The sequence below is a fragment of the Monodelphis domestica genome, chromosome 6, assembly GCF_027887165.1.
Source record: "Monodelphis domestica isolate mMonDom1 chromosome 6, mMonDom1.pri, whole genome shotgun sequence".
In the NCBI taxonomy this organism is placed as follows: Eukaryota; Metazoa; Chordata; class Mammalia; order Didelphimorphia; family Didelphidae; genus Monodelphis; species Monodelphis domestica.
Genome location: NC_077232.1, coordinates 104,165,430 through 104,174,088, shown reverse-complemented (window position 1 = coordinate 104,174,088; position 8,659 = coordinate 104,165,430). Strand labels below are relative to the sequence as shown.

The window sequence follows — 8,659 nt, the reverse complement described above, 5'->3', positions numbered from 1 at the left end:
AAAGCGCGTCATATGTCTCGACGCGGCGTCGCCCGACGTCCTCGTGGTGACGTCAGACGTCCCCGAAGCGGCCACTTTTCTCCCCTTCCCGGGGCCGAGCCGAGAGGGCTGGGGGAAATGAAGAAAGAGTGGCTCCTGCGCATGCTCTGAAGCTAACAGGTGAAAGCCTCTTTGACCCCACCCCACCCCCACCTCCGCCTACCCCCTGCTGGGGTAGGTCCCAGCGGGCTTTGAAGAGCTGGAAAGACGAGGCAGAAAAAACGAAAGGGAAAAGTCACGCCTTAAGGGAACTGCCATTGAGTAATGCAGTGGGTAGAGCACCGAACTTGGAATCAAGAAGGCCTGGGTTCAAATGCTGCCTGAGACTTTTGATGATGGTATTGGTCTGCCGCAATTTCCTCATCAGCAAAATAGATCTAATAATAATACCTGCCTCCCAAGGTTGTGAAGAACAAATGAGATAATATGTGTAAGGCACAAAGTAAACGCTGTTCAAGTGTTAGCTATAATTAAAAGCCCTACTTTACATATTATTAAGTGACTGCTTTGAGCTAAACCGAAAGGCAGCATGGTTAATAGAGAACTGTCTTGAACATGAGATAACATCTGTAGGAAATGCTCAGCACAATACCTGACACAGTAGGCACTTAATAAACGCAAGTTTCCTTTTCTACCTGGAAATTGGGATGGCCATCAATTATGTTCTACCCCTGCTCATCTAGGGCCACAAAACTCCCCAGTGAAGCATGAAATGCAATTGGAAATTGTTATTCAGATGTGTCTAACTCTTCAGGACACCATTTGGAGTTTTCTTGGCTAAGACAGTAGAGTAGTTGGCCATTTCCTTCTCCAGTTCATTTTACAGATGAGGAAACTGAGGCCAATAGGGTGAAGTGATTTATTTGCTCAGTCACACAGCTGATAAAGTGTCTGAGGCTGGATTTGACTTCAGAAAGTTGAGTCTTTCCCAACTCCAGACCCAGAATCTACAGCTCTACCTAGCTGCCCTAATTGAAAATACTTAACAAAATAAATAAAAATACAATTAAACGTAAGTAATATTACATTTTAAAATTAAGTCAATGTGTGACCCACAGGGATCCTTATGTATGGTTCAGTGACCCCTGGTTTCTCCCAAGTTTGATGCCATTGCTCTAGGCACCTATAGACACCACTGTCTAAGATTTTACATTTCAGAAAACATACTGGCCTTCCTTATTAGAGGAAGTTTATGCACTCAAAGAGTTCCCTATATAAATTAACCCATGTTTGATTTAAAATGTCAAACTTAATTTCTAAAAAATCCACTTGGAACACCAAATACAACGTGGCATAATGTCTGTAAATTAGTTTGTTGTCAGATTCACCTGCTGCCAGGCTTTCTTCTAGGTAAATAGAAACATTTTCATTTCATTTAATCATCAAAAGGAAAAATTCTGTGCTGTGTATCCTGGGAAAACTTGTGAACAAAGCTTTCTCAAGGTGGGTGAAATAGGTGGGAGCTGGGGCTGAGGCTAAGGGGGTTGCTTGGGGATACTGAGCATTCATTTCATTTTAATTCAGAAAATGGAATAATATGGGGAAAAGACAGAAAAGTGAGAGACAGAATATGGGAGACTTTAAATGCTAGGCTGAGGAGTTTAGATTTTATCTTATGAGAATAGGGAGCCATTGAAGATTATTGAATAGTGAGATGTCATGGCAGATCTATGTTTTAAGACTATCAACTTCTCAGCTTTTAAATACTTCATTTCTACTCACATAAACTCCAGCCTAGATCAAACCCTCATTCTTTCAAGCCTGACAATTGAAGAAAGGAAAAGACTAGATCCAGGGAAACCAGGCATGATGGAATGAGGGTCTGAGCTAGACTGGAGCATATATAAATGGAGCTAATGGGTTGATAAAAGAGAGTTGGGTTAGACCAGACTATGGCACTGGTCTTAGCTCCTATCTTGGGTGCAGAAGGGAAAGAGAATTGGTATCTAAAACCTTTCCTAATTTTGTAAATTTCTTAGCAGGAATACTTGACTCTGGACAAAAGAAATTGTCACATAATAAAACATTTAATGATACTTGTTGCCTGCCTGCCTGCTATCTATAACACTTGTCTTTAGATATATATTGATGAATTAATTTGAGGGAATATCTATCTAGCTGCATGTTATAATATGGTCAACATATATTTCTCATCACTTTGTTTTTTTTTCTTTTGGTACATTAGACCAATATGTGTAATTTCTGATGACACTTTGCAGTGTTCCAAACTCTCAATGTATGATGCAGACAAGGGAGAGGAGTATTCAGGGAATCTTTTTATTTGGACTTTGGGCCATATATTTTCTGACACATATAGTTCAATGTAGCATCTTGTTGATGACAACAGTCAGTAGATAAAACAAAAGAGATAAAACAATGGGTAAAGAAAAATTGGGGTGGGGGGAGGCAGCTGGGTAGCTCAGTGGATTGAGAGCCAGGCCTAGAGATGGGAGGTCCTAGGTTCAAATCTGGGCTCAGACATTTCCCAGCTGTGTGACCCTGGGCAAGTCACTTAACCCCCATTGCCTTAAAAAAAAGAAAGAAAAGAAAAATGGGAATGAAAATGTCACAAACTAAAAAGTGTGGCATGTGTAAACAGAAAATCAATAATTAATAGTTTAATCAATGCTTAGAGTGTGATTTAAAATTATAAGATGTAACTGCGAGATTTGTAATAAGAATTTAGTTCTAGGCAAGAAGAGTCTGTGTGTGTAACCAGATTAAGAATTTAGTCCCAGGATAATACTTGTTATAATTTCAAGTTTGTATATTATTATAGTAATTTTAAGTGGATCATACTAATCATAAATGGGTTACTTTGTTAATCCTAACTGTGTATCCATTTTACAATGCATTTTATATCAAACTAACTCATGTAAGAAATTGCAGGGAAAAGATCATTAAAAGGTCACAGAGAACAGGTGATCCAGAAATGGACTCTCAGATTTCTTGGAGACCTTTTGTGAGGGGTTGTGGACCGACATGAATATATAAAAATATGTGTGTTTTGCAATTCAGGGTTTCAGATTTAGCTGGGGAATCTGTAGGCCTTTCTCTCTCACAACAAAGCCAGATCTTTACCTAGAACGGTATCCCAGAACCCTAATTTTATAAGTGGCACCTCAGATGGGACCAGGATTGGTTCCTGAACTCTAGACATGGGACCCTCAAGTGAGCCTCCAGGGCTCCCTCTCCAAGGGACTCCAGTCCTGGACTTCTCTCCTACTTAAATACCTCCTCTTCTGGATTCAGTTAAGCCTCTATCTTTAGGAGTATCCTATCATTCTTCCTTCCTCTTGGGAGCCCGTTAGTGGTTTGTTTTATGACTGTCCTGGTGTTAAGTCTATTTGTGTTTTACAGACTGCTGATTTGTTTTTTTGAAAAATTTAGGAAATAGGTATTTTGTTGTGGAACACATACATATTCTAGTCAAGAGCTATCTCATTCTGAGAGAGAATACTTGGATGAGTACTTAAAAATTAAAACTTTCTTCTTAGTAGAGGATGGTTTTCCCTTGAGGAATGCTATTCTCATCTATGAAATAGCAGAAAAAGAAAAAAAAACAGGGTATTTCTTTTAATATTTTAAGTGAAAGGCTCAAAGTAATTTTTACTCTAACAGAGAGGTGCTTATTCAGCAGGGAGGAATAATTTCACTTGTGACTTGCTTTTCTTAAAGTTTTGTCACTGTTCTGTTTTTGGGGGGGTTTTAAACTGTTAGGAATTGTGCTACTCTAAAAGAAGTTTTTAAAATTATTCATTTGATTGCTAAGAGAACTCTACATATTTTATATATGCTCATACAGGGTCAGTTAGATTCTGGCTTCCTATCCAAACTCACAGACACCTATATTTACAGATTCTGAACTTACTATTTCTGTTTTGTTTATATGCAAAATAAATTCTTAGACTAGTTCCACAGGCTATAAATTTGCTAGGAAATAAAAATGGGAAGTAAGCTTAACTCTATTCCACCTGACAACCCACTCAGGAAACTATAGCAAGCGTGGTGAAAGGGCAGGTTTCCTGTTCAGCCTGGCATGACAAATGTTAAAACTCAATGATTGATAATATATACAGAGTTTTTATAAGAAGTTAGCTAATTAGTTATTGGGTATAGTCAAGTAATAGAATATGTGGGGACTGCCCTTAAAATTTTACACATAGACATTGATAATATCTTCAAATGTTGGTATTACTTAGAGGAAAAATTCAGTTAGGAACTGAGAATTTAGAATTTACTTTTCCATTATAAAAAAAGGGAGATACTCTACTCCAGTGTTTTCTTTTCCCATCTATTTATTGTAAACTCTGTTTCAAATCATATTAACAAATGTTTTCAAGCTTTACATTACTCATGCCTCTACTTTCAGCCTGATCAGCTAGGAGAGGAAGTCATGAAAAAAAAAAACAACTTCTTATATTGTTAAAATATATATATTTACATTCGTAAATGTGTTTTTTTTTCTCTTTCTCCCACCATCAGAGCTGGCCATGTTGAAAGGGGCCTGTGACAAAAGAAAGAAATTGAAAAAATCAGAAACTAAGTAATTGACAGAGAGAAATGCTTTAATTTCTCCTTGGAAATTTCTAAGTTAATGTGTTTCCAAATAATGAGGTATATATTAAAAGTTAATAATTCTAAATTAGGAAAATTGAACTGCTTTGAAAGTGACAAATCTCAATTTTAAATTGTGTTCTTAGTGTTTGGAATTTGTAACTTAGAAAACTTTCAAGTTTTGAATGTGGAAATTATAATTCAGTATTTGCAAAATATCTCCTCATTAGACTTTGCAGGGTTATAGATACTACTTGATCCTGTGAACTCTAATGAAGCTGTTTATTCAAATAATACTCCCAAAATCCACTTGTTTGATAATAGAACAAATTTTGTTCTTTGATATCCTATTTTCAGTTATATGTTTCAATAATCTCATGTTATTTAATTATCTTAGATTTATAAATCAAACAAATTATGATAAGTTAATGACAAAAGATTAATTGAATATAAAATCTATCAGTATAGTAGTAACTACAGTTCTCAAAGGAATTTGATACTGTCAAACATAATTAATGGTTTGAATCTTGGAAAAAGTGAGTTAGGCTTTGAGAGAAATTTCAGAATGATGCCTAAAATGTTCCCTTATGAAAATCTTATCAGAGTTAATTTTTTTAAAAAGTGTACCACGTAATTAGGCTGAAATTACTGTCCAAAAATGAAATCTTTTTTATAGAAACTTTGCTCTGAAAACTTATGATCTTCCTGTTTTCTTTTTTTGAGAAAATAATTATTGTACACTTATATTATCTGTAAAGCTCTATTCTGAAGATTTTCAACTAACTCCTTTGAAAATTGTTTTTTACTTCATGTTTTCATCCTATCTTTTGCTATATGCAAACTGATACTTTTTGGTTCAAAACCTGTGGTTCCTATCTCCTTTACAGACAATCTCTGCTATTTTCTTTATCTTGCATGCTGGCCTAAAAGATGTGGTTTGTTGAGTAACTGTGATCTCTGACAATTACATTGTTATTTTGTGTAGATGTTAGAAATAATGTTGGGTGTACCATAAATATATATATATATATGTGTGTGTGTGTATATATTTAATCCATGACAAGATTTTGTTATTTGAGATAAAATATTTAGAATTTTATCATAAAATACTTCTGAGAATCTTCTTTCAGGCATGATTACTATGAGGCTATTGGACCACTAATTAGGATATCAGCAAAATATGGATGGCTTCTACCATTCCTGGGAGAGCAGTCAAGGGAGTGAGTTGAGAAATACCCAGATAGACCTCCATCCTGACAGAATTATCAATCCACATTAATTTTGAGGCAGACTCAGCCATTTTGTCATTCCTTTGCTTCTCTCTACCTTCTGCTAGAGATTAAGCAAGGAATTTATTTATACCTCCTTTCTTCCTTCTCATATAGCAAATAATAAATATAACTCTACAAGTCTTTTCTTTTATAAGTGGCATATTTAGAAGCATTTCTCTACAAAAATCTGACTCACTATAAAACTCTCTGCTATTCATCTTTTTACTTTATTTCTGTATGTGTGATCAAATCCTACAATGTTATTACCCTATCTTTGTCTGGGTATGAGAAAGCAAATTCTTCTAGTCTCTTCTCCTTATAAGGGGAGAATCTGATTTCAAGATTTACATTAGGAAAAAATATTCTTTAATATTGCTCCTGTCTGTATTTTTGTATGACCCATTTGCCAGTACCCAGATTAATAGTTTCTGTTTCTCCTCTTTAAGTGCAATTGTGCTGGCTATGAGAGGGTATGTGTGTGAGGTAGAGGTTGAGAATTTTTTCAACTGCTATCTCAAATTGAAAGAAAAAGAAAAAAAAGGAAATAAATAGTTCTCAGTTTATTCATAGGACAAGGGGGAGCAGGAGAAATTTCCAAGTCAACCACGCAGAATTAGAATCTGAGGCATCAGAAGATCTTCATGGCCAATTATACTGTATTGATTTGGAAAATATATTATTGTCAATCTGTTCTTATAGGATTCCTGAGCACCATTATCCTTCCTAAGGCCCTCGCTATTATTTGTTTTTCAGCTTACTCCAGAGAAACTACTATTCCCTTGAAGTTACATAATAGACTTCACAACATATCATTTGTGTAGTTTTGTTTTCAGCTATACCACCTTCTACCACTCCAAAGTGACCAAAGTGGGACCATAAACTACCAAGCAAAACTCCCGAGTCCATAGATTAATATATGGACTCTGACTCTGACCCTGATGACCATAGGAACTGTTCCAGCAACTGTGTGACTCGGTTAGGTATAACATCCATTACACCTGAAGAATCATCTAGACAATAGGCACGAATTGTTGCAGTTTCCTTTCTAGGCCACTCCTGTAACTCTGGACTCTTAGCAGCAATGGTGTTTATTCCTGCTTGGAATCAGCATTTATTCACTAGATGAAGCCCATCTCTTTCTCATGAACAACTCTCAAGAAAAGATCATTGCTACCACCTTAAATCAACAACTGTTATACCAGCAGCATCTATCACCTGATAACTCCATGCCAATGTCTCCAGTATCCTCTCCTTTTCGTTCTTTTTTTCTTCTTCAATTGTCATCTGTGTGCCTTGGCAGGGGAATGCCCTTCTGGTTTTGCATTGCCTATAAAGGATAAAAATCTATAAAAATCTGTGCTATGATTAGTCTGCAATTGACCCAATCCTCAATAATTTGAGGAATGGTTGAAGAAGGAACTGTAACCAGAAAATCAATTAATAGCTTAATCATTACTTGGAGTGTGATTTTTAGAATTATAAGATGTAAATAGGTGATTTGTAATAAGAATTTAGTCCCAAGAAAGAGTCTGTGTATGTAGTACCTGAGTTATAATTTCAAGTATGTATTGTTATAGTAATTTTAAGTGTGTGCATTATATTAATCATAAGTAGGTTACTATATTAGTCTTAAGTTTGCAAATCCATTTTACAATGTACTTTATACCAAACTAATTCATGTAAGAAGCTACAGGGAAGAAAAGGTCATCAAAAGTCATAGAGACCAGGAGGTCCAGAAATGGTCTCTGAGACGTGTTGGAGACCTTTTGTGGGAGGTGGAGGACAGGCATGAAACTATAAAAGTGTGTGTTTTGCAGTTCAGGGTCTCAGATTTAGCTGAGGAATCTGCAGATTTCTAGCCCTGTAACTGTTCTGCTCACAATAAAACCATATCATTACCCAGAAGGGTCTCCCAGCATCTTATTTTTATTCATGGGCAAATTTTTTTTTGGATAGGCCAGTTGTTAAACTTTTACCAGCATTACCTCTGGTTACATATAAAAAACTTGAACTTCAATTTTACTTTTACTAGTTTTCCAGCATAAATTTCAAGGTCATTTCTAGTAATTATTATAAACACAGAGAATGAAAACTTCTCAATGCCTCCAAATAATTCTCTAAGACTAAAAGTTGTAGAACCTTTTGTAAGGTGAGTTTTCTGACTGATAATTCCTACCATCATTGCAATCTTATGGTCAAGACCAAAAGAAAATCTCTATCATTGCATCCATCATTATCATTATCATCCTGGCTATAAGGAAATCACATAATTCCAAATATTTGTCCCCATGATGCCCTTAATTAATTCTGTTTCTGGGCTACAATTCACTGGTAGCATGTAAACTCCTTAAGGGCAGGAAATCTGTCATTTTTACCTTTATGTCCTCAGTGTACCTTGCATATTCTAATTCTTTAATAATTTTTAAAAATATTATTAAATTTCCCTCAAAGAGAGTATAAAGGAGTAGACCTTTATATAGAATCTATATGTTCTATTTTATTCATTAGAATCTAAGTTCCCGGGGGGCAGCTGGGTATCTCTTAAAGAGAGGAGGTCCTAGGTTCAAATCTGGCCTCAGACACTTCCCAGCTGTGTGACCCTGGGCAAGTCACTTAACCCCCATTGCCTTTACCACTCTTCTGCCTTGGAACCAATTCACAGTATAGATTCCAACACGGAAGGTAAGGGTTTAAAAAAAAAAAAAGAATCTAAGTCTGACAGAGGCTGGCACATAAGAAAAATGCCAAACTGAAGAGTGTGTGGAACTGATCTCCTCATCGAGGGAGGGGCC

At 36.0% G+C, this 8,659-nt stretch overlaps 1 long non-coding RNA gene across 1 annotated transcript; it reads left to right on the top strand.

Annotated features, from left to right (window-relative positions):
* The first annotated feature begins 19 nt into the window (after positions 1-19).
* Positions 20-7,772, top strand: LOC103101198 (uncharacterized). Its single transcript, XR_469124.3, has 2 exons — positions 20-159; positions 6,621-7,772. It is a non-coding gene; the product is annotated as an uncharacterized LOC103101198 (long non-coding RNA).
* Positions 7,773-8,659: the final 887 nt, after the last annotated feature.